The sequence below is a fragment of the Stegodyphus dumicola genome, chromosome 5 (genome assembly GCF_044657685.1).
Source record: "Stegodyphus dumicola isolate Sdum_Otavi_A_Nest chromosome 5, ASM4465768v1".
NCBI classification, from domain to species: Eukaryota; Metazoa; Arthropoda; class Arachnida; order Araneae; family Eresidae; genus Stegodyphus; species Stegodyphus dumicola.
The window spans coordinates 927426-953354 of NC_140772.1; the positions used below are offsets into that span (position 1 = coordinate 927426).

At 33.9% G+C, this 25929-nt stretch overlaps 2 protein-coding genes across 5 annotated transcripts in view; both read left to right on the forward strand.

Annotated features, from left to right (window-relative positions):
* LOC146997001 (uncharacterized) overlaps positions 1–25929 on the forward strand; it is a 458848-nt gene that overhangs the window by 134098 nt on the left and 298821 nt on the right. The gene's annotated exons all lie outside the window — the stretch shown is intronic.
* The window catches only part of LOC146997003 (uncharacterized), a 32709-nt gene continuing 25715 nt past the window's right edge, over positions 18936–25929 (forward strand). The window contains exon 1 of the mRNA XM_085816430.1: positions 18936–19014. The gene's annotated coding sequence lies outside the window, so the exon portion shown is untranslated. The remainder of the gene's footprint in view (positions 19015–25929) is intronic.

The following is a 25929-nucleotide window of genomic DNA, read 5'->3' on the forward strand; positions in this document are numbered from 1 at the left end:
ACTTTGAGCAACACACTGTATACATAGAGCTCGTAGACATATATAGTAAAGATTTTGCTTTGGCAACAGCCCTCTAGTAAAATGTATGAAGTTTATATTAGCATCTCACAATACCTGAACGAAATTTTTCTATTTACTTCTTCATTTACAATTTTCTGAAATTTTTTATCAGTAATCCTGTCTATATAATATAGATATCAAAATCAGAAAAATTTAATTAATTATCTTTAAATGTAATTAAGTAATGAATACTTCGCCCCTGTTCATACCGAAACAACATGATGTAATTGTAGATAGCTAGAAAGTAAAATGTATTCAGCAGGCTGTGCAGCAAGCGACATCTATAAATGGTGATAACACAATAATGTTATATAATGTTATATACTGGCAGAGTTTTAAATTAAGAACATATACATCAGTGTTTTAATAATAAGAATTTTGCATCAAATTGCAAAACAAATATCTTAACTTCTGTCTTTTCATGCATAAGAGTTCAGCATTCGGAAAATTATATTTTCGTAAATGGTTTAGCAAAAATAACGAAAATTATTGCCCTGAGAAATGGATAAGCTTGGTATGAATCCGAATTACGCCAAGACTACCCGTCAATGGTTGTTTTGAACACGCCCTTAATGAATATATATAACCCTTAACAAACGTAAAGTCAGTGAATCTACTATCCGAGTGTGTCTTTATATCTTGAGTATTTAAGAAAAGCATTTATCTATCTGGATAAAGCTAACGCTATTGCCTGAATAACAACGTTTATTTAACATTTGATATAACCAACTTCATATACATCTTGAAATAAAACATAAATTTCTTAATAAGATACTAAAAATTGCAGAAAAAATACAAAAATAATGGAATTTCTAATAACACTACAAGTAACATACCGAGGAATAAATTGCGCAGCAAAACTGATGCAATCTACAATATGTATACCAAAAAATTTATGTACCGCAATAGAAATGCAATAGAATGAGAAATGAAACTATCATGAGATTTATAATGAAATATTCACCATAAACTATTGATATATGTTAATAAATATATACTTTTAATACTATTCATTTAAATATGCTGAAACTTTCATAATATTCATTACTTACGAACGCTTTTTCATCCATCGAAGCATAGCACAAGCCATTCTCAATTCAGTGCTGGTGCACGTCAATAAAATAAGGATAAATCCAAATTTTTACAAAAAATCAATCGCCTTGACTCGTTTCTCAGAAAACGTATGTCTACAAATGCAGTATTAATATATCACATCAATATAATTCGGGATCATAAAATCTCCAAACAACGCATTAAACGCAAAAAATCGCATTAAGGCAGAATGAAGAATTTTCACTCTTACAATGGCTTTTACAACAATATACAATAGAATCTAATTTCTAAACTAAGTGTTCATTGTTACACCATATTTCATTTTTTGGGGAATCTTTCATGGTTGTTCAGTAATTCTAACTGTTTACTTGTTTAAATAGAATTATGATTTCATATATATGCACAGACTTATATATGTATATATTAATACGTATCTGTAGTAACATACATCCTATTATTATATGTAGGCGTATAATTCTAAATTAATTATACTAGTCAGCAGAATTTATATATTGATAGCATCAGACTTTTAAAATTATTTATTACTCTCTGCTTGCTAACGATTAGATAATTACGTACAGTGGTACCTCGACATACGTGTTTAATTCGTTTCGTAACCTTGCTCGTATGTCAAATTGCTCGTATCTCAAAGCAATTTTCCACATTGAAATTAATCGAAATGCCATTAATCCGTTCCAGATCCCAAAACAAGACCTCAGTTGTTTTTTAAGTGTTTTTAAATAAGAATCAAAAACAAGAAGAAACATTTATTTATAAATAACAAATACATATTCTATAAAAACATAATTAAAAGAAAAAGTGAAGTGCCTACGGAAGAGCTTAATTTTTGTCACTGGTCTTCGCTTTTTTCGTCATGATCTGCTTATTTCCACCCGCAGATCGTTTAAAAAAACTTTCCAAGGAAGTTTGTTTCTTCCTCCGTGTCAAGGATGCACGACTAGTTGCAACGTTTTCGCGGTGATGTTTATCCACGAACTCTACAACTTTCTCCCACATTCCCAAGACCTGTTTTATATCTCTTGTAGGGATAACCTTGTCCACCTCTAGCTCCTCTTCAAAACTAATTTTTCGTTAACCCAACGTATGCTGCTGCAAATACAGATCGTGTAACTAATCGGTTGTCAGCTCCTGAGACTGTTGTTCGACGAGTTCGTTCATATCTCTCCCATCCACCTCCAGACTCATGGATTTTCCCAGAGAAACAAGCTCCACTACCTATGCGACTTTGGGTTCCAATCGTTCGAAGGCCCTTTCAGCAACAGCCTCAGGCCACAGCTTCTTCCATGCAGAGGTTAAGGTCCTCGTTGTAACACCCAGCCAGGCCTGATCAATAATTCCTAGGCATATGACGATCTTAAAGTGGCCTTTCCAGAACTCTCGAAGGGTAAGGTTTGTGTTCTCCGTCACCTCAAAGCAGCCCCAAAAAATGTGCTTGGTGTACAATTTCTTAAAATTAGAAATCACCTGCTGATCCATGGTCTGCAGGATAGGAGTGGTGTTGGGTGGTAGGTAGGGAACTTTTATAAACTTGAACTCTTGGAGTAAATCATCTTCGAGATTTGGTGGGTGAGTAGGGGCATTGTCGAGGAAGAGAAGGGGTTGCATGGGTAGGTTGTTTTTCTGTGGGTATTTTTTAACAGAAGGGCCAAACACCAGGTTTATCCACTCCGCAAAGAATTTCCTGGTGACCCACGCCTTCGGATTTGTCCTCCACATAACTGGCAGATTTTCTTTTGAAATATTATATGACTTAAAGACTCTGGGATTTTCCGAATGGTATACTAGCAGAGGCTTGATTTTACAGTCGCCAATCTCATTGGCGCAAATTGCTAGAGTTAATCTATCCTTCATGGGTTTGAGACCTGGCATCGTCTTCTCCTCTGCCGTTATGTAAGTTCTATTCGCCATCCTTTTCCAGAAAAGCACTGTCTCGTCACAGTTGAAGACTTGCTGGGGGGATGTATCCTTTGGCTAGTATCAGTTCGGAAAACATTTTGATGTAAACCTCAGCTGCCTCACCATGTCTGACGACGGAGTGAATGCCGGTCCTTTTCCTAAAGATGTCAAGCCAGCCCTACTGGATTTAAACAAGTCTTCCGATTCCTCATTTTTAGAAGTGTGTGGGATCTTCTTTAGCAAATAACCGTAAATTGCTCGTGCCTTCTCACATATGATGCTTTATGTTAAGGTTCCTCCTTGAAGCTGCTTCTCTCTCACCCACCCCATCAGTAGTTTCTCCATCTATTCACGGAGAGAGGTCCAGAGTTTAGACATTATTTTATCGGCCTTAGATGGCGTTATACCCTTTATCAACTCCTTTTGTTTAAGCACAGTACATATCATTGATGTGCTACGACCGTACATCATCGCCAAGTCAATTACTTGCACTCCTTACTCATGGTTTTCTATGATTTTACGCTGTAATTCAATAGACATCATCTTCTTCTTTGTACCCATGGTTGTAAAAATAAATATGATAATGTTTTCTAAATGTACAAAAAGCAAAAAGCGCCAACCCAGCTTATCAAAGATGCTTCCAAAACGAGGGAAACAAGCACACAGACTGAGATCTTGTCTGAGGTGGGAGAAACTGTTAGACGCTGCATCTAAATATAAATAACCATCGTCTTCACTGCCGAAACCCTCTAAACTATTCTATAAATCACTATCAAAAAAGTTATTACGTATAACAAAATTACCATGAAATAAGCAATATCCCTTAATTCAAATATTAATGATCCTAATAAATAAATTAACCAACTTCCCTTTGCAAAATCTTAAGAACTCAAATGGTATAAAGGAGGTTAAGAACTTTGTTTCCAAAAAAATCACTCAAAACTTTTCAGTATCTTAAAATCAGTGAAATGAGCAACAAAGAACACAAAAGAATACAAAAAAAAAAAAAAAAAAATTCTGGAAAGCAAAGTATAATTAATGATAATGCAAAGTATAATTAATGATATCCCTAGTAATGTTGCGCGCTTCCTACCTGCACGCAACAATAGTGGTGACTGCAAAGAACTGGAAAGTAGACAAATTCTTGAGAAGGGTTTAAATCCCTTTTCATTCAACTTTAGAAATTACAAATGCGTGCTCTTGACGCTCGCAAACTACGCCGACCCGGAGGTAAAATAAAAATAAGAAACTAAAAAAAGAATAATAACAAGTGACTAGCTACGAGGCTATCTAAACGTAACTAACCTCACCGCGTTCTAAGATACCGCTGATAATTCAGCAAACTTCTGAATATTACGTTGAAAAATTAACAATCTGCCGAGGCAAGCACACAGGCCTAAACGCGTGGTTCTTCAATTTCTAACTAGCCACCTCCACGCTCGTGCAGCAAGAAAGCACACTTTCGAACTCGTTTCCCTTCTATTTAACTCAGATTACTTCCGCTGACAATTCGAATCCTTTGCGCGTTCTACTAGAATTTACATACTCTGGCATTGGCAATTCCAGGGGAAAGTAAGGTTTAACAGAAAAGATAGTTTAAACTTAAAATAAATGTTAGTTAAAATAAATATAAACCCTACATTTGCCGCTGCCAGAATTTGGTAAACTTGGAAGCAGGTCCTAGAAACGACCTGTTGGAAAGTTTCCACAATTCTGATCTAAATTTTAAGAGCCTCGTTGACATAAAAAAAAAATCTGTTATCTCATAAAAGGTAGAACAAATTTCTGTAGATACTTATTTAATTCTCTCTTCTTACAGCAACCTTTCCTGGACTTCAGCAATCAATCTGTTCTCTTCCTTCCAGTATCTGGAAGGAATAAGTATCAGTATCTTTCTAAATACATTATAATTTATACTTTCTTGACACTGAATAAGTTTTTGTTTTTGAACGATTTATTTTCCTTAGTTACTGCTTAATGCACATACATTCAAGTATTCAAACATGAATTTAACTTTACCCTGGCTCTCCACCATGTGTGGTGTCAAACGAGAATATTCGTGTTTTAGTATTGCAACACTTCTCCTAACCACAATGATTTGTTAGAATTCAACGACCAAATAGACACACCTTACTCGACATTATACAAGTCGATGAGCTACTTTAACATTCTTAAAATTCAAGTGTAGGTGGAGAACATTACAAAACACATTCATTCTAAATTCCCCCTCATTTATCTATAGACATGCAGGCTTTCGCTCTAAAGCATGATTTTATCTACAGTTTAATACTTAAATTTGAATTCATTGCTATTGAGCATTTACTTTTAGCATTTAAAGTTTTATGCTTCTAGACTAAATTCTACTTTTACATAACTTTCAAGCATTTACGTATCTTTACAAAATTCTAATAAATATGATTTTTACAATTTACCATAAAATGAATAAGAGAAAATTAAATTTTTACTTTACTCATTCTTCGCCAAGCTGGAGGCACTGAAACTAAAGTAGTTATTAATACAAGAATACGAAGTTATTTTTATCTTCGGCCAAATTTTGGCTTTAAAATAACAGAATTAGTCTTTCGACCAACAGAAACTACTTGTTCCTAGATTTTATACTTAAAGAAAATAATACTTTTGCCTTAGCTAAATAAAGAAAAGAAAACTAAATCTCAACCGAGACACATTGACTTCCGTCAAAACATAGAACTTTGTATTTACGCATAACAAAAGAAAAAAATGTTATAGAAGATTTTTAACTTATCTTTGATTTTTCGATGATTGTAACTCCGACATCCTCTTCTGGCAGAACTGCTCTCACGTTATAGATTTCATCGACGTCAGTCGTCTCCTTAGGGTCCTTCGAGTGTCGTCCACGTTGCTTCTTCTTTTTTGCCCTGAGCATGCTGGCCTCTTGGAGTGGTAGTCGTCGGGTTGCTGTCTTTTCCGTTCTGCCCCTGGACGGCTGGTCTTGGCGTCCTCCCGTCTGGAATCGTGCTTGGATTTCTTCTGTTGGTGGTGGTCTTTTCGTTCCTCCTGCTGTGTTTTTGTTCTCGGGAACGGCGGCCTTGTTTGCACCTGACTCTCTGGCCCTGGAAGCGTTCTACTCGATGTAGAATTTCTACTGCGATACGTTGTAAGTAGCATTTTCCTCTTTACCAAAGTGTCTTTACGCGGCGGCTTTGCTTTCTTGTATTTCTTAAATGCTGGAGTCTGACGTTTTCATTTCTTCTTTTCGGTACCGCCGCATGACTTATAGAAGGGCTAGGTTTCTCTTCAGTTCTCTGCTTCTTGGGTTGTGGAACGGGTGACGTTACTTCTGGACCTTCTACTTCATTTACGCTTGAGTCCTGCAAGAAACTTCTAAGGATTTCAAAATCATTTTGATTATAATATTTTTCACCTGGTCGGGACTTGCTTTACAGATTTCCCCTCTCTCGTTCTTAAGGTACAATACGACTCCCTTGATTTCCTGAATTACATATGGGCCTTCAAATTTTGGAGCTAACTTTGCAGTAAAATTATCTGGGGCACTTGATAAAGAAAATTTCCGCTTCAACACTTTATCTCCAACTTTAAAATCTGCTTCACGGCGTTTTCTATCATAATATAACTTTTGCCTATTTCTTGCCGTATCCGATCTTTTAACCGCCTGGTCAATAAGTGTTTGCACATCTTTCTGTTTAAATTCTTGCTCTCTTTGTTGTACAAAGAATAATTTATCTAATGGCGAAATTAACTTTCGTCCTAAAAATAATTCTGCTGGGGTTTTCCCGTAGTATTGTGATTTGCCGTTTAGTTGCCTTGAACTAAAAAGCATCAGCTTTGTATAATAAACTTTATTCTTATTCTAAAACATAAAATTCTTTAAGAGAAATATTGCCTGCAGCGCAGTGCGGCTAAGAACGCTATTCTACTGAAACATAAACATGAACAACTGTTGCAATTCACACAAACTTTATAGTAAAATAAAGCACGTTGCCAGTAACAAGATTATTGCAAAAATCATAACATAAAATTAAGCAGTGAGGAAATAAAATATACAAAAAAAAAAAAAAAGAAAAGCAAATATTAAATATGCATCCAACATTAACTCCCACCCTTGCCATTGCATTAACATAGATCATTCCCGATGCAATGGCAACGGTAAAAGTTTTACTACGGGTATTTTAAAATAACCATTAACAGTTTTCACTGTAACAACTCTAATATTGCCATTAATTGATTATTAGATGACAATTTATATCTGTGACAAACAATACATTTATGGATAAAGGACTGAATAAGTTTCTTACCATTTACAATCCAATAGCTTTGCTTTAAAATGTTAGCTAGTAAACTGGGCCCTGCATGCATATAAGTTACATGATATTGTTTAACAAGCAACAAAGCAATCCTGTGTTGACCTGGTATAATTATGGGATGCTTAGCATTGAATGACAAGTCAGAATTTTGCAGCCTACCTCCCACCCGTAAAACACCATCATCATCTAGAAAAGGAAAAAGTGAACTTAAAACACTTTTAGGACTTAAAGATGAATTATTTTTGAGATCCTTTATATCTTTATGGAAGTGCACAAACTGGATCCATTTAATGATCAACTTCATAGCTGCTTGCCTTTCATTAGATGAAGGTACTACTGCAGGACTTTTTAACCTATTATCTTCAGAACCAAAGACCCGTTCTTTGCACCTAGAAATAAATCTTAAACAAAAAGAAATTACATTAACTATTTTAGATAAAGAAGAACAGTTCTGAAATAAATTGTCCAGAGTGTCATTAGTCAAATAAGCTGTTGTACAAAAAAAATGATTTTGTCCTTTGTTCAGTTAAGACAGTTGCATCGCTGTTAGTCTCATTACTGACAGAACATTGTAGAGGCCACTTTGAACTGTCGAACGCTAAGAATGATGGCCCATGCCACCATAGGGATATGTTCGGTAGAACTTTAGGATCGATTCCTCTAGAAGGAAGATCGGCAGGATTCTGTTCGACGAAATATAGCTCCACTGTTGATAGGGAACAGCATCTAATATTTCTGAAGTCCTGTTTGCCACAAAAAGCTTCCATTTTAGAGGATGAGCTGCTAACCAACAGAGAACAACCTTAGAGTCAGTCCAAGCGTGAAAGGAAATTTCAGTGGTGGAGAAGGCTTTACGAACAGCTTTGATTAATCTGGCAAGGAGCAATGCACCTAGGAGTTCCAGTCTAGGTATGGACACTTGTTTAATGGGAGCAACTTTGGTTTTAGCAACCACCAAATTGACTTCATTTCTGTCGTGAGATGTTGGTTGAACACAGTAGATAACAGCAGCGTAAGCAGATTCTGACGCGTCACAAAAACCATGCAGATAGATGTGGTTAGACGTAGTTTGAAGCCACCTCGAAATTTTAACATTTTTGAGAGCCTTAAGATCTTTTTGAAGTCGCTGCAACTTCTCTTCCCATTCTTTAGGCAGTGGGGCATCCCAGTCAAGTTTTAAAAACCACAATTGCTGATAAAACATTTTCAACTTGACTGTACATGGTGATAGCAAGCCAAGAGGATCAAAGATTTTAGAAGATTGAGAAATGAACCTTCTTTTAGTAATTTCAGTCCCAAAATCCATAGAAATGTTAAATAAAAATACTTCTTCTGTAGAGTTCCAAAACAGCCCTAAAGCCTTGGCACATTCATCTGAGTGAACTTCCAGGTCATTTTCTTCATGATTATCAATGGATAAATTTTCGAGAAGCTTTGAGCAGTTTGACCTCCATTTCCTTAAATTAAATCCACGTTTCTGTAATAGCTGTGAAAGCTTAGAGCATAGGTCAACTGCTTCCTCTAAACTGTTTGCTCCAGATAAACAATCATCTACATAGAAATCATTTTTAAGAACGGAGGATACATGAGGATGATCCTGTTCTGCATCCAAAGCAATTTGCCACAAACAGCGTGTTGATAAAAATGGTGCAGATGCAGTGCCATAACTAACTGTACATAATTTATATGTCTGCATTTTTGAATTAATAGATTCTCTCCAAACAATTCTTTGTAAATGTTGATCCTCATTATCTACTAAAATCTGGCGGTACATTTTTTCTATGTCAGCAGAAAAAGCTATTTTATGTATACAAAAGTTGAGCAATATTGAAAATATATCTCGTTGTAGTGTTGCACCTACCCCTAAAACAGAGTTCAAAGAAACTGAATTTTTAGGTTTACATGAACCGTCAAATACTACACGAAGTTTAGTGGTAGACCTACTTGGTTTAACAACAGCATGATGCGGTAGATAATATACTTGCTTATTTTCTTCATTCTCAACAACTGGAACCATATGATTTAAAGTTTCGTATTCTTGCATGAACTCCTATTATTGCCTACCAAGTTCTTTATCTAAATCAAATTTTCTTTCCATGGATAGAAGACGAGAAATAGCCAAAGGTTTGGAGTCGCCTAACTCTTCAGCATTACTGAAAACGGGCAGTCGGACAACAAATCTGCCATTTCCGTTTACTCGATAATTTTCTTTAAAATGCTTCTTACAAAACTCTTCTTCAATCGTTGATTTCTGATTTTGGAACGTTAATTCTTCCAACTCCCAAAAACGCTTAAGTGTTGCATCGACGTTATCCTCAATATGTAAACTAATGCGATTAACACTAATGGGATGCGGAGTATTGCCTTCTGTTTTAATTCTGCCTGATACAACCCAACCAAAAATAGTATTTTGCGCAATTACATTTTTATAGCCAAAAATCTGCCCTGGCTGAAGCAGAGAAAAGAAATAGTCAGCTCCAATTATCATGTCTATTTGTTTGGGCGTACTGAAATTTGGATCTGCAAGATTAATTGAATTCAAATAATCAAGGTCCTTGCTATCAATCTTTACTGAAGGCAAATGCGAAGTTAATTTTTTAAGAATATATGCTTGTATTAAAACACCATTTTTTTTCAACTCAGATTTGGGAAACAATTTTACATTTACATAACCACGAGTCAAAGGTGCTTCAGAATCACCAAGTCCCTTTACGCAAATACGGGCATTTTGTCTGCGTATATTTAATTGTCGAATAAATGATTCACTGATAAAAGAAGCTTCACTTCCACTGTCAAAAAGAATGATACATTCGTGACCTTGACCAGCAGAATCGTAAATTATTACTGCCGCCGTTGGTAAAAATGAAGTACTCTGACCCTGAATAGAAAAACTCGAAATATTATTTTGTTCGTCTGAATTAGAAATTTGTTCATCAGATGGAGATGAATTTGACACAACTACGTTAACACTTTTAATATCTTCATGCAGTAAAGTATGGTGTTTTGCTTTGCAAATAGAACACACATTCTGCGATGAACAAAATTTTAATTGATGATTTCCGAAACAATTGAAGCATAATAAATTCTTGCGAATGATATTTTTCCTAGTCGTAATATCTGCACCTTTAAATTTATAACACTTTGATAAAAAATGAGAACCATTGCAATGCTGACATTTTAGAACAGAATTTTTATTATTATGTGAAACATTCTTCGAAACAGAGCACTGATTTTTATGCGATACTCGCTTTTCATTATTATGAGTGTTTAACATTTCAAGTGAAACACATCTTGAGTTTAAGAATTCCAAAAAACATTCTAAGGTAGGAAATTCTTCTTCACCATTTTTTTGTGACCATAAATGGCGCGTTTCTGGATCGACTTTTTCTAACAAAAAATAAATTAGCCAAACATCTCTAGACGAAGCCTTTTCGCCAAGAGATTTTAATCCACGGATAACTTCATCAGATGTATCAGATAGTTTTCTTAGATTAACAGAATCAGCGCTAGTAATTTTTGGTTGCTCAAGAAATGTTCTGACAAGCGACATTACAATTTGATTTTTTCTATCATAACGATTCATCAATTTGTCCCAAGCCTCATCGTATGTAGTTTCGGAAATCGGAATATGCTTAATAATAGCAGCTGGTTCGTCTTTTAAAAGTCCTATCAAATATTGGAATTTCTGAATTTTCGCTAATGACTGATTGGTATGAACTGTCGCCATGTACAGATCTTTAAAATTAAGCCAATCAGTATATTTACCATTGAAACTCGGAATGTTTAACCGCGGAAGTTTAACACCCCGAGCGTTACGGGTTTTTTCAGGAAACGACGTAAAAATAATCGTGTTTTGTTACCATGTCTGTCGCAAAAGCGGCAAGCATTTTTACTCAAACTGCTTCAAAAGCGGACCCCCTTACCATGTGGATATAATTAAGCTAATTCTCCCCTCCGTTGAATTTAGCGAGTGAAATTATTTTTTCTCCCTATGGTATCTTCGTCACGAGACTGGTTGCTAAAATAGTATTTTATCTCCTATTTGGCTACTTTATAATTTGCACACTAACACATATTACTGTATATTACTCGTACCTTAAAATCAAGATATGTGCCGAATACAGAAAGTTAGTCAATATACATCAGTAAGAGAAACTACGTAAAATGCTTTAAATTTCCAGTTTCTTTAAGGAATTGCTTCGATAATGGTGAAAAATTAATCTTGCATTTTTTTATCCTTATTTTCTGAGGAAATATTTTTTAATATACAAAGGGATTTTGTGAGAATTTTTTTCTCTCGTGTTCCAATTTTTCGAATACAAATTATTCGCAACTTATTTTAGTATTATGTTTGTATTTAATTTTCAAATATTATAAGTTTATTCCAGTTTAAAGTGTTAGATTTAAATAATTCTTTAGATTGCACCATAAATTTATTAGTAGTTAGTTATTTATGACACCGTTTTGACTTGTGAGAAATAAATAAAGTATTGTAATCGCGAAACATTTCGATTTTCATATTTCAAAGGAAATTTCCATTTTGAATAGTTCCATCATGACGTTTAAACGTACGTATGTCGCATAACTTAACATAAAATGTTGAAATTTTATATTTGGGACTTATGACTAGTTTTAGCGCGACGTATGTATGCATGTATATCGCATAACTCAACAGCAGAATAGATGAAGTGGCTGATGAATGAGATCAGGCAGTTCGGCTTTCATAGAATAAAATCACTTTGGGGGTAGAAAACAAGTAAACAGCTTGGACAAAGGAGCTTCTTGAGAAAATAAATGTATTTTCGAGTTACAATGCAATTTCCTTGTAATTAGCTATATATGAGTTACAATGCAAGTATTTATATACTACGTGCATTATCGAGATGTTAATAGAAACCAAAAAAAAAAAAAAAATTCTTTGTAGCAAAATTGTTAACGATATTATTTCTCCAAGACATTTACGCAGATGTGTATTCTTTTCATGAAGGATGAAAAATAAGTTAACAGTTTTTCGAGCAGATGCTCCAAATTATACAGCTTTGAAGATTAAGTAATGAAAACATAAACTCTTATTTCTGGTTATGTGCTGAAAAAGATATTACCCTTTTCAAAGAAAACACCTAATAGCGGAATCTCCAAGTTGACTTCAACGTAAATATACCTCCAGGGGTATATTTTAGTTTACTGAACTAAAAGCTTACCACCTTTGTACATTTTCTACTTTATATGGGAGACCATTACCTTTGTGCAAGGACAAAAAAGCATCCGCTATCTATTTTTCTCAGTTCTTTCATTTTGTTAACTATGACGAGAAATGGAGCTGCCGAAAATTCTAAATTTATTGCTTCTTCCAAAGACTCTGATTTCAAGTTGTGTATTTGCCGTCTGTTAGTAATTTAAGGCCTTAAATTCAGAAACATCCTTTCATCAGTAATTACAGTACATATAAACACAATATCATTATTTAAATTCAGACTTTAAAAACTTCATTTATGTTAATCTATGGAAAGCGCAATATATATATATATATATATATATATATATAAATGTAGTAAGCTCGCATAAAAGTTACCAAGAGCTGTTGCTCCAAAAATTGCACAAGATGTTTTCTAGACCAAAATTAGTTTTTCAAAATTGTAATTACTACCTTGCTTGATATATATATATAAATTTAAGCAGTTTATTTCGTGAAAATTTATCACACTTTTCGTAGGAATTATTAAAACTGTTTTGCTGTTAAAATTATTAAAACTGTTATATGTAAACTATATATATATATATATGTAAACACACAATACAAAACACTGTGTATACATATGGTGATGTAAGTTTGTGAGCATGTGTGCGCGTGTATGTTATATTTCCCTATTATATATCATATCAGTATTTTATTGAAAGTAGTTGTAGACAACATTTAATAGAAAAAACTGAAAAGTATAGTAAATCTCAAAATGATAGTGCAATTATGAAACTGAATATTACATAAAATCGAAAATTTATGTGAAGCAACTATGGAATGAAAATAAATTCTAGTTAGGTTTCACAGCATACAAAATAACACTTTAATCTAACCACTTGAGTAAAACGAATGCCAAGAAAATATCCTGAAAATGTATATCGGGAAAAAAAATTCTCCGGAAAATGCCTCACGGAAAATATGCACCTGGTTAAAAATATCTCTAGAATAATAAACAATGTAAATATTTTTATCAGGTACATATACACATGCACCTTGAAAAATATTTGTAATTTTTATACTTTGTAGAGATATATAGAGGATTCTTTAGCATTAAATATATTTTTCAATTATTTATTACAAAATATTCTTTCTTACTAAAAATATGCTTAATGATTACATCGTTTATATATCCTAATTAATTATGAATATTTTTTTTAGCTTTTTGTTATTTGTGTTTCGTTTCTGAGAATTATTAAAATTCAAGCAATCTGAATTTTACACAAAAATAAATTCTTTCCTTAGTGACAAGTATAACTTTTGCATTAGAAATTATTCATGATAAATGCAATCTTGCTTTTTTGCCAACAGAATGTTTTGGCTTATTTGACTACATCAAAGCATACTAGAGCTGTCTGCCTAAGAGGAGGGTCTCTTCGTGGAGGACTTTTTAAAGGTTAGGTTATTTAATTACGGCAAAGCCTCGAGGGCTATCTGCCTAAGGGGAGGGATGGCGTCGTGGAGGACTTTCTAAGGGAAACTGGCTCGTATACACGTTACACATGATGAAAACCACGAAAACACCCATGCAGCCAGCCCGTTCGCGGGATTCGAACCTCGGACCGAACTACCAGTGTTCAGCGACTTTATCGCTCGGCCGCTGGTGGGCCCCAGGACTTTTTAAAGAAACTGCTCGTATATATGTTATATATACGGAAAACTATGAAAACTCCCATGCAGCCAGCCCGGTCTCTTAGAATCGAACTTAAGTCAGAACTCGGTATTCTGCGACTATTCAGCGACTTTACCGTTCGGCTGACAGTGACAGAATGTCTGCTACCTATACATTAATATACTACATAGGTAGATTTGTTTCCGAGAAAGAGATGCGAAACAGAAAAGATATGAGAATCATATCCATCTCACTGAGATGAATATGATCATTTTCAATGTGCCATTTGGTAGTGCTCTATTTAAATGGTCAACGTGTAAGTTAAGTGGGTGGCCAAATACCAGACAAGACATTTTTTAAAGCATAAAGATAATTAAATGTATTTTAAAAATTGAGTTTGTAATCAAGCTTCGCTATCTAGGAATAAGACATAGCTTGCAGTTAAGTTATATTCTTTCTTAAAAAAATATTTCTTTTGTTCACCTATTAAAAATAACAATCAGCAGCGTGTGTTTTTGAAAATATCCCTAAATGCAACATAAATACACGGCAGATTTCTTTAGGGAATTCTTTACGAAGACATTTTACCACTTAGGTGGAAAACGTTTTGCTAAATTAAACTCTAAATTTACAAAGGCGATTTTATGAGAAAACAGAAGGAGGACTCTACATTGGACTAATAATTAGCAAGTTGCTCATCAGTGAAACATGATGACAATCTTGTATAAAATGAAAATCAGAACGATATTATTGCAAATTCTTCAATAAAGCATCTAACGTATTGCAAATTAAAAATTTATAAAAGCGTTCTTTATTTTGTGAGTTTATTTGTGAAACTATTTGAGAAATAACCTCATTTTATCTTGTAATATTGGAAAATATTTTCAGCTGTCATTATCTATCACAAATTAAATACTTTGAAAGTAGATTCATTTTAAGCTGTTTAAAATATGATTTGTGTTCGTGCTTAGGGTGAAGAAATGTTTGTGTGCTGTGTTCATTCATAAGTATATGTATTTCGCCAGGATTTTGATTTTGCACTTCCCAGTTTTTATCAAATAATATAAAATTAGCATTTCATGGGGAAAAAACAACATTTTTTGTTTATCTTTAATTTAAACTACAAAGGGATTAGAATTTTTGTTACTTTGCAAAAAGTACTTAGATAAAAGATGGATTTCGAATTTGAAATGTTTTTGCTATTTGGTTAGTAAATTAATTAATATAATGTAGTATACTACTCAGTTAACTATGTTTTTATTGGGAACCATTTAAGGACATATTATAACGGTGGAAATTACTTTTGTTCTGTTTTAAATTCCTCTATACATTATAAAATTAACCAATTGATAAAAATTTGCATTATACAATAAAATAAGTACTATAACACAACAACGATAAATAGCCTTCTTATATAACAGCCTCAATTAAAATTACTAACTAAAAACAACGAACGTGGAGACATTTCTATTATGTAGTAAAGTAAGCTTTAAAATATTTTGGAAGAACTGGTCAGAAATTATGTGAAAGAAAGTGAATCCAATTTTCATTTTAAAAAATTTTCTTATAATGTGTGAGCTTATTTTAAGCCATTTTACCTAGTAATAACAACTTGATATTGTTTCAGATTAAAAATAATGAATGCAATATCATCCATATTTCAAAATGGGCTTATTTAGTTATGCTGTTATAACTACTAATAACTGTTGATGAAACATTTCCACAGCAACATAATTTTGATCTGCTATGCAAGTTTATTTATGTGTTTATTTTTTAAACAAATATTGAATCGTCGAATGTAAAAAAAAAAAAGAAAAAAAAAAGCATTAATAAAATCTTTAAATGCCCGTCTTTGAATTTGAGTTCGAATACAGCATATTTAAAACAAGAGACTATTACAAGACTTTGCTAGGATCCTGCTAGCCGCCCAAGACGCTTTGTTAGAAGGAAACAACTGATTGAAAGCATGTGTTCAAATTATCACATCTGTCATTTATCTGTCGAACAAAAGGTAGGACTTTTGTATGAGTATGTTTCAAAGCTTGTTTTTCCGTTCCGTAAGTACGCCAATCCCCAGGGGTGTAATTAGTCTTTTACAACAAATCTGAACTACTACAGTTCTTCCGAAACGTGAAGAGAATATACTTACGATGACCTTACTGAATGATCTGAAAACCATCTGCTATTCTGAACTATTTTGTACTTTCTTTAAAAATGCAGAAGTTTATAAGTACAGGTTTTTTTCGCATCTACAGTTATTGTTTTCTAATTACTGTCATGTAACATAAATGCAAAAGCATTTAATATTACTGTCATGTAATATTGTTGTGTTATAGTACTTATTAATCTTTCACATAATATGTCAAAACAAATTTCTCTTAAGTCATCTGTTTATGGCTGAAGTTGCTATGTGTATTTCTTTAATTTATGCTATGGAAGTTAAAAGTACAGCGATCAATAAAAAATATAAAAATTCTGCACATGTGAAAATAAAATTATGATGCTTGAACACCATCTCCAAAACAAGAGACTAAATTTTGAAAAAATCATGTTTGAGCTAAAATATTAATGTCTTGCAAAATCTTTCTAACATACGTGACAATTTTCGATAGAGGGACAGGCTTTCTTTTACTGCTTAGACCTAGAGTACTTTTTTTTACTTCTTACTAAACAATCATAGATCCTTTCCCAGATTTACTAATCAGGTCTTGCTGGCCTAAGATGTAATACTTTGATAAAAAAATTCTAAAAAGTTTAGCTTTTTTTATTTCAGTAACTCTGAATACTTATAAAAATTCGGACTACTACAAATTTTAGTAAAACTCATCCTATGATTCAAAAAGTTGCTTCAGACCGCTGGCGAAGTTTTTAAATTAAAAAGAAACTGTATTTGATATGGTAATGAAGTTAAAATATCATTGAACCTGCTTAGACAATATTCAATCTAAGAATGCTACTATTTTAGAGAATTCTATGCATTTCAAATAAAAAATAGCACAAATAATTATTATATATTCAAATTATACACGACTACTGCGTCATTCGCAAACAACATGCATTCAAAAAACAATAAAAAATTTTTAAAAAAAAATCTTACAGGTCTCAGGTTTTAAATTACGTCCAAAAAGACATTTCTTTAACGTTTTGTGTGGTACCTTTATTTATCAAATATCATGTTCTTTGCACTTACGCCATAAAATTCAGTTCAATAGCAATGTCGATAATTAATTTTAAAATGAGCATATATTTAGAATTTCCGGTACACAATTCCGCGCGCTGGAGATAAAAAGGTTTCCACCCCCGTAGAGTGTTGCTATTGCTTGCTTTGAAATCGTTGAGTTTGTTACTCAAAAATTCGTTAAAGTTTCACAAAATATGAAATAGATAATATAAAATTTGATCTTCCACATGCCCATATTCGTAGGAGGATTACGGCATTCAAACTTGGATGGCCTTTTTTCAAACCTTTTTTTTATCACAATGCCAGAAATATACACACATTTACGCAGATTTTCATTATTTACTTACTTCAAATGTAATGCGGGACTCTAACATTTGGTGGCAACAGTCTGAAAAGTGATTCGCCGTTTATAGTGATTCAACGCAAAATCGCAAAAACGAAAACAGTATTAGTATTTAAAACAATAGTCTCTCAAGGACTATTGTTTTAAATACTAATAAGCCCCTTTGAACTAATAAATAAAAATATGAAAGGTTTCAGATTTTAAACTGCGTCCAAAGGAGTGTTTTTAACGTTTTGTGTGTTACCTCATTAAATATCATGTTCTACGTACTCAAACCACAAAGTTCAGTTCAACAGCAATATCTCAAAATTATTTTAAAATGAGCGTATCTTAGAGTCTCTCGCGCTGGAGATAAAATCGCTTTGGAACTTGCTTTGAAATCGTTTAGTTTTTTAATCAAAAATTCGTTGAAGTGTTATAAAATATGAAATCGATAATAAAACAAATTTCAAATTCAAATTAGGGCTTCCATTTTTGAAATTTTGATAGCTCTAGGTACCGTTGTTTTATTACAATGCGAGAAACATACGTACATTCATGCAGATTCTTCATTATTTAATTTCTTTAAGTATAATACAGAGCGATAAAATTTAGTGGCAACAATTGGAAAAGTGATCCGCCGTTTATAGTTTCCAATGAAAAATGCCAAAGCGAAATTAAAAGTTCTTCAGGGCAAATTGCCCCTTTCAACTAAAAATAAAGTAAGCAAACATAAATAAAAAAAAAAAAATCTGAAATTTTTCAGATTTTAAATTATGTCCAAAGGGGCGTTTTTTTAACGTTTTGAGTGTTACCTTTATTTATTAAATATCGTGTTCTTTGCACTTAAACCATAAAATTCAGTTCAAGAGCAATATCGCAAAATAATGTTAAATTAAGCATATCTTTAGAATTTCCGATATACACAGTCTCGCGAGCTGGAGATAAAAGTATTTTTTTTTATATATAACGTTGCCATTTCTCGCTTTTAAAGCATTGAGTTTGTAAATCAAAAATTCGTTAAAGTTTTACAAAATATAAAATCTATAATAAAACAAATTCCAAATTTGGGATTTCAGATGCTCATATTCGCAGTAGGATTTCGTCATTCAAAATTCGATGGCTCTATGTACCATTGTTTTATCACAATGCGAGAAATAGACAATCATTTATGCAGATTTTTCACTATTTAATTTCTTCAAATATAATGCAGGACTCTAACATTTTGTGGCAACAGTTTGAAAAGTGAACCGACGTTTATGAGTCCGACGCAAAATGCCAAAACGAAAGCAATAGTCCTTCGGGACTGAAATCTCTTTGGACTAAAAAGTAAATTTTCGTGCTTCTTTTCTTAATAGTATTTCGTTTTATTTATTAACTGCGGTTTTTTTTAACTGAAATTTGTTACTTTTAGAAAAGTTGCGGGTTATATTTCGGACATTCAGTTGTTAGGCTGTAGGTTGGTTATTTTAATAATTTATATAGCAAAATACAGAAATTTTAACACACCTTTGCCTTTCTGCTTGTAGTTATTTTGCGTTGAACAATGTAATTACAATTATGTAAGAAAATCAAACTAATTGAATTTTTTTCTAATAAAAATCGCATTGAAATCAATGTACATATAAAGATTTGGAATATTTGAAATGAATTTGAACAGAACTTCATCAAACCAGTATAAGCGACGAATATTGTTCCAAAATGAATAAATAATTCGCCATTATTATTTTTACTATAAAATTAGATTATGCTTCATAAACCCGTTCAAAATACGCTTATTATAAATTACTGTTGATGGCTAATTTTTATTTGAATTATTGCTTAATTATGTTATTCTTTACATGTAATTATATATAACTCATATTAAATGCAGTATTAAATTAAATGCAGTAATTAAATGCGCTATTCGTTCGCTCGAATAATTAAAACTTATAACTTGTCGGTTTTAATTATGTATCTATATATCCATAAGTAAATTTGTTTAAATATTTCCTAATGCTATTTTTTAATTGAATTCACGAGCATTTCGCATATTTCTGAACAATCAATTTAAAAACTAAAGGATATTTTATGAAAATGTTATCTGTTTAAAGAGACTATTGAAAAAACATGCTTACATGATACTTTTTCATTTCGCGAAGAATGCCCACGTTTGTTTGTTGTTTATAAACCATTACATGTTCAAGCGTTTTCTTGGCGATTAAACATAGCGGTCTAAAACGAAAAAGACAACCCTCTTTGCCTCCTACTGAGAACTGTCATTTAGAGATCTCCAGGGTTTCAGAAATAAGGAGGGCAGGAGACATCTGCACGGCCGCTTTAAAGCGGTCATAACGCTTTCGAGGTCTTCATCACTGACCGCCTAGAACCGTCAGTAACGCTTTCGAACACTTTTCCAGTGACCGCCTAGAAGCGTCCGTAACGCTTTCGAGGTAGGCCGTCTTGACCGCCTAAACCCGGTCATAACGCTCAGAGGGTTAAAAGAGCTTCAACGTTTTCATATGAACGTGTATTTCTGTTGAAATTCAACTAGTTGCATAAGCACAAATCTTCATAATTTATTTTGAGATGGTGGAAAAACAGTGCTGATGTGTTATCAAGCTAAAAACAAAAGGGAGGACTGTGCTATATCTCCCGTTCTACTGGCCCAATTGACAAAATTCAAACTGCGTTTTTCATGTCTCGAAAGCGCGACTTAGGAATATATTACATTTATACATAGCACTATTCTAACATAGGCATCTAACATAGGCATGTGTTGAAATCTTACTCCAGCTTTGGATTAGCGTGAAACGTGATTGTTTACAAGCTCTTTTGCGATTTCTAAATTTCTTTTGACTTTTTTGAAGGTGTTTTTATTATAACATTGCAGTTTTTGTTTAGTATTTTTATCACCTGATAATTATGGAAAATTGTGAGGAAGATGTAAAATATAAAAGATCTTATATTCATCGACCAAAGAAAAAAAGTTCCAGGGAAATCAGCATAATGATACAATGAATAAGAAGTGTGGTGTCAGTTCTTCGTTTAAAAAATTAAATAGTGACACTGATTTGCCACCAAGAGATAAAGATAACTTTAGAGCCTAATTTTAGTGGTTATAGACTATTTGATTTGGATATCCTATTTCAATGTATTGAAAATAATTTATGTTGTAAAATTTGTAATGTTCATTTAAGTGAACTATTTCATCATGGTTTAAGCTCAAAATTTGAGTTACTATGCTCAAAGTGTTCATGTAAAAGAACTTTCAGAAACTCTAATATGATAGGTGTCCGAAAAAATATATCAGAGCTAAACAGAAGATTTACGTATGCAATGCGAACTCTTGGTCAAGGGAAAGCTGCTATGGAGAAATTCTGCTGCGTTATGGATCTCCCTCCTGTGATTGCACATCGTTCTTTCAAATTCGTCGTTAAATGTGACTGTAAGTGGAGACGGTACATGGAAGACTCGAGGACATACGTCTTTGGTTGGAGTCTGTTCCATAATAGGGTCAGAAAGCAACACAGTAATCGATACAGAAATACTGTCTTATATTGCAAAGGTTGCGAGTCATTTCTAGGAAATGGCGTAAGTGAACACAAGGCCTGTTTGGAGAATAATGCTGGTTCTTCAGGAAAAATGGAAATGAATGGAAAGATAAACAATTTTTCATGTTCCATGGAAAAAACAGGTGTAAAATATACTTCTTATATTGGTGACGGTATCAGGTTCAATGTTCTGTCTTACTTTTTTCGGGAACATGCAAGGACCTGACTCGGAACAGAGAGCTTACTAAAGCTATGTTCAATAACTGTGGGAAGTAGACAGGATACACAAGAAGGGTATACAAAACCCTTTGTTTTCCTCTCTTTACAATAATTTCCGTACTTCGGAATGCAAAGACCCACTACTTGTGGTCTAAACGTAAGAATATAAAAATATTTAACTAAACTCTAACTTAACTTTGGAATAATAAACGTGGAAGATTGGCCTTATATTAACAGGAAGCCGTATGTAGTACAGAGAACTGTTAACACTACAATACGTTTAAAAATTATCACGAGGATTAAACCTCTGGCCTGGAAGGCAACCAGCAACTGAGTAAAACTTCTAAGGTAAGCGGCCTGCTTCAACTAACTCCATCCTCTATCTCGCTTGGCAAAAAGCCACAACTTAAGTACTTGGCGTTCACCAGACAAATTTTGCATAAATAAGTTAACGCTTTTAATTCTGGCCGGAAGTAGAAAATAAGAAGTGATAGTAAAGATTTAAAATAAAATAAACGTTAGTAAAACTTAAGATCCTTACATACTTCCCGCCAGAGTTAATTAGTTTTAAACTGAGGTCTAAAACGACCTTGTTGAAAACATTTAGCTCTAGAATCTAACGCGAGGCTAATCTTTTACAAACATTTCTCACTAGAAACTAGAAATTAAAAAAAAAAAAAAAAAGAAATTTGTTTTTACAATAGCAGCTCCAAGGACACGCAATTTTTCATCTGTACTGCATCTAAACAGGAGCTTTTATTCAAATCTGTTTCCTTCCAGAGATCTGGAAGGAAAACTAGTTTAATGAAATGTTACACAATGAAATGGCAAGTAACATGCATATTTATATTTCTCTTAACATTCTTATTTCATTCATGACTATTTTAATTATCTCTCCCCGTGCTCTCTGACATGTGTTGTAAAAGAACACCAAACACGAATGTGTTTATGTATACGTGTTCAACACTTCCTCCTACAATCAAAACACTAACGTGTTAAAAATTCAACATACCAAGCCCTCATAACACACCCTAACTTCAACTCTAAACCCTGAGGTACTATTCTGAAAGTGGCTAACTCTGAAGTGTAGCATCAGAGAGCCTAACTACATTCATTCAACCTTTAACACATATTCACCATGATTTGGTCTTTTTACAGTCACACGAATAAAAAAACATTTTAACATTACTTTCACTTTTACCATATCACGGTATTTCTTAACATTTAAAATAACAGTTCACATTGTATATAAGAACATATGAACATGCCGTTAATTTTACGCATTTGAAAACATACATTAGTAGTACATTGTTAACTTCTATTCTTTTCAAATCAAGTGCTAATTCTTCTACATTGAAATACTACATTTCAAAAAGTCTTTCAGACTAAAACTTCTTTCTTGCCAGGATGTTTTAAATAAAATTTATACAATAACTTTTACAATATTTAAGTCTTTACATATTCCTATTATACATCAACTTTTGTTTTACGCGCGAGTAATTGAAAAACATAATACCAAAATCGGTAACAACTCATTTCTCGCCTTTTTGGCGATAAAGGTAGACCTCGCATGACGTAAAACTTCTTGAAATCTGCCACTTGCAGTAAGAATGAAAGATTAACTTAAGTTTGCAAAGTAACATAAAATTTTACTTATCTTTGTTATATTCGGACATTCTTTTCTGAGCCCAGTCCTGGAAGGTAGCGCAGATTCTCGTTTGATTTATCCTCCTTCTTGTGCGGGCTCGCCCTTCAGGGCCTTCCTCTAGAAGCTTTCTTTTTTCTCCAGTTCGGTCACCCTTGAATACCTTCCTTTTCGCCGCTGCCTGTGGTCTTGGCCGTTTGATGGCAGCTGGTCTTGGCGGAACCGGGAGAATCCTTTCGCGTTCCTGCTTGGACCTCGTTGCTGGCCGTTCAAATTTTCCTTGTAACTTTTCCTCCGCCGCTGGTGGCCCTTCCGCAGTTCGGCGACATTTGCTGCGGAGAGTCCTGTCGGATGAGTAGATCTTCCGTTTTAGAGCCGGATTATAGTTGCCGTCATTTCTCCTGGCTCTCTTTGCATACGTCGTCCTTCTCCCTTCTTCATTCTGGGGGTGTTCGTGAGCTCTCTTTTCTGGACGGTGGAACGGTTTCTTTTTCTTGTAACCTTTAATTTTCCCGCGGGGAAACTTTCTTTTCACTTGCTCCTGCCTCTTAATGGCTTGCCCTTGTACTTGTCGTTGTTCCACCTCTGGAGCTTGTGCCCGCCGTGTCTGTCGTGCCGGATCCTGCAAAAGATCTGTAATTATTTGCATTTTATTACGATCATAGTAGGGTTTGATTTGATCAATGTTTGCGGAGCAGGTTTCACAATTCCTGGCTTTTAACACTACTACAGCGTGAGTTATATTTTCTATGACATATGGTCCTTCAAATCGTGGAAAAATTTTGGCAGTTTTATCTTCTGGTGCTGAAGATAGTGAATGCTTAATTTTTAACACTTCATCCCCTACTTTATAAGTTACTCCCCGTCGTTTCAAGTCATAATGCAGCTTTTGTTTTCTCTGTGCTACTTCAGTATTCTTTTTTGCTTCTTTAATTAGTTTTTCTATATCACCCATTTTAAATTCTGGGGCTCTTTGTTGCACATAAAATAATTTATCTAACGGCGTTATAATCTTTCTGCCTAAAAATAACTCAGCAGGAGTTTTGCCCGTTGTATCATGTTTTGCGGTCCTAAGGGCGAAAGCAAATTCATTGACATAGTTATCCCAGCTTTTATGAAAATTGTTAACATAACTACGGATAATTTTCACTATATTTCTATTCAGCCGTTCCGCTATATTTGATTGCGGCCGATACGGGAGCATTTTTAAATGACATATGACCAGTTTTGGGCACATGTCTTCAAATACATTACTTACAAATTGAGGACCATTATATAACTTTTAGGGGCGCTCCGTATTTTAAAATATATTTATTTAAAATAGAATCAGTAACTAATTTCGCGGAGGCTCGTTTTAAGGGAACAATTTCGGTCCACTTACTAAAATGATCAACCATAACAAGGAGATAGCGACTTTTATTTAACTGACTTTTTGTGAAAGGGCCCAATAAATCGATGCCAATTATTTCATTTGGAAATTCGGATTTAATACTATTTAGAAACCCGGCCGGGCGGAAATTAATATAATTAACTGCTTGACATGTTGGGCAGGACTGGACATACGCCCTTGTTAACTTTTGCAGTTCAGGAAAATAGACTGCCTCGCGTACGCGTTGGATAGGTTTTCGAATACCAGCATGAGAAGCTAAAGGGCTGTCATGGAGCTCCTACAGGATATTTAATCAAAGACTAGCTGGGATAACAGGTCGAAATTCGTTGTTGGAATTCGTAGTTTTTGTATAAATTAATAGACCATCTATTAGTTCGTAATGGGCCGCCCTATTTCTTATCGCCACAATATCTTGGTGGCTAAAATTTTCAGGATCCTTTAAATACTCATAAATGCTTCCAAACTCAGGATCCTTACCCAGTTCGGTTATTACAGTTTCTCGGGAATTTATTGTACATGTTGTGAGCATTGCCACCTTTACAGTATTACCTTCTTCATCTATTTTAATTCTGGATAGGGCATCTGCTACGATATTTTCCTTTCCGGGGGTATGCTTGATTACCAGATTATATTCTTGTAGCTTGAGTGCCCATCTTATTAACCTTGGGGATAAGTTTTTCCCTGAGTACAATCTAGTTACCGCCGCATGATCAGTGTACACTGTTATTGGCGCCTTCCCAAAATAGACTCGGAACTTTTGCACTACTAACAGAACTGCAAGTGCCTCTCTCTCGGTCGCGGAATAATTTCTTTGTGTTTGATTTAAAGTTCGGCTAAAAAATGCCACGGGCTGCTGATTTTGCGAAAGTAGCGCTCCTACCGCATAATCCGAAGCATCCGCTGAAATTTCTAAATTCTCATCCTCTTCAGGAAATTTCAACAGAGGGGCTTGCGTTAATGCTTGTTTTAATTTTTCGAAAGAACTATTGGCTTCGGCCGTCCACTAGAATCTCGCCTTTTTCCTTTTTAATTTTAACAATGGTTCAGCAATAGCTGCAAAATCTTTTATAAAGGACCTATAATATGAACAAAGTTCTAGAAAAGAAGAGAGCTTCTTCGCCGTGTTTGGAGTCGGATACTTTTGTACAGCGATTATTTTTGATTCGTCTGTCTCTATTCCTTTCTGAGATATTTTGTAACCTAAATATTTTAATTGAGGGGCTGCAAATTTGCACTTTTCGACATTAACTTTTAGACCGGCTTCATTTAATAAAGAAAACACCTGTCTTAAATCCTGTACATGTTGGTCGAGATTATCACTAGTAATAATGATATCCTCTAAATAGATAAATGTGGACTTTCCATGAACAGGCCTTAACACAATGTCCATATATCGCTGAAATGTTGCCGGTGCCCCTGAAAGGCCAAATGGCATACGCAGAAATGCATAAGTGCCA